Source organism: Bos taurus, chromosome 16 (genome assembly GCF_002263795.3).
Source record: "Bos taurus isolate L1 Dominette 01449 registration number 42190680 breed Hereford chromosome 16, ARS-UCD2.0, whole genome shotgun sequence".
NCBI classification, from domain to species: Eukaryota; Metazoa; Chordata; class Mammalia; order Artiodactyla; family Bovidae; genus Bos; species Bos taurus.
In genome coordinates this window covers 78,591,536-78,592,117 of record NC_037343.1, presented here as the reverse complement: position 1 = coordinate 78,592,117, position 582 = coordinate 78,591,536, and the positions used below count along the sequence as shown (strand labels likewise).

At 47.8% G+C, this 582-nt stretch overlaps 1 non-coding gene across 1 annotated transcript; it reads left to right on the top strand.

Moving 5' to 3' along the window:
* The first annotated feature begins 200 nt into the window (after positions 1-200).
* Positions 201-272, top strand: TRNAG-ACC (transfer RNA glycine (anticodon ACC)). The gene has a single exon. It is a non-coding gene; the product is annotated as a tRNA-Gly (tRNA).
* The last annotated feature ends 310 nt before the right edge of the window (positions 273-582 follow it).

Below are 582 nucleotides of genomic sequence, written 5' to 3'. Positions count from 1 at the left end.
TGTTATCCACAGCAGTACGTGTGCATCAACCCCAGTCTCCCCGTTTATCCCTCCTCCCTCCTCCCCGCCACCCCAGAAACCATGAGTTTGTTTTCTACGTCTGTGACTCTGTTTCTGTTTTGTAACTTCATGTGTGTCACGGTTTACATTCCACATACAAGGGATTTCATGTATCTGTCTTTGGTTTACTTCACTTGACTTCCCTGGTAGCTCAGATGGTAAAGCATCTGCCTACCATGCGGGAGACCCAGGTTCGATCCCTGGATTGGGAAGATCCTCTGGAGAAGGAGATGGCACCCCACTCCACTACTCTTGCCTGGAAAATCCCATGGACAGAGGATCCTGGTGGGCTACAGTCCGTGGGGTCGCAAAGAGTTGGACATGAATGAGCAACTTCACTCACTCACTTCACTTAGGATAATCTCTAGTTCCCTCCATGTTGCTGTAAATGGCATTATTGTTCTTTCTAATAGCAGAGTAATACTCCAGTGTATACATGTACACATCTTTATCCATTCCTCTGTCGATGCGTGTTTAGGTTGCTTCCGTGTCTTGACTGTTGCAGACAGTGCTGCTGTGAGC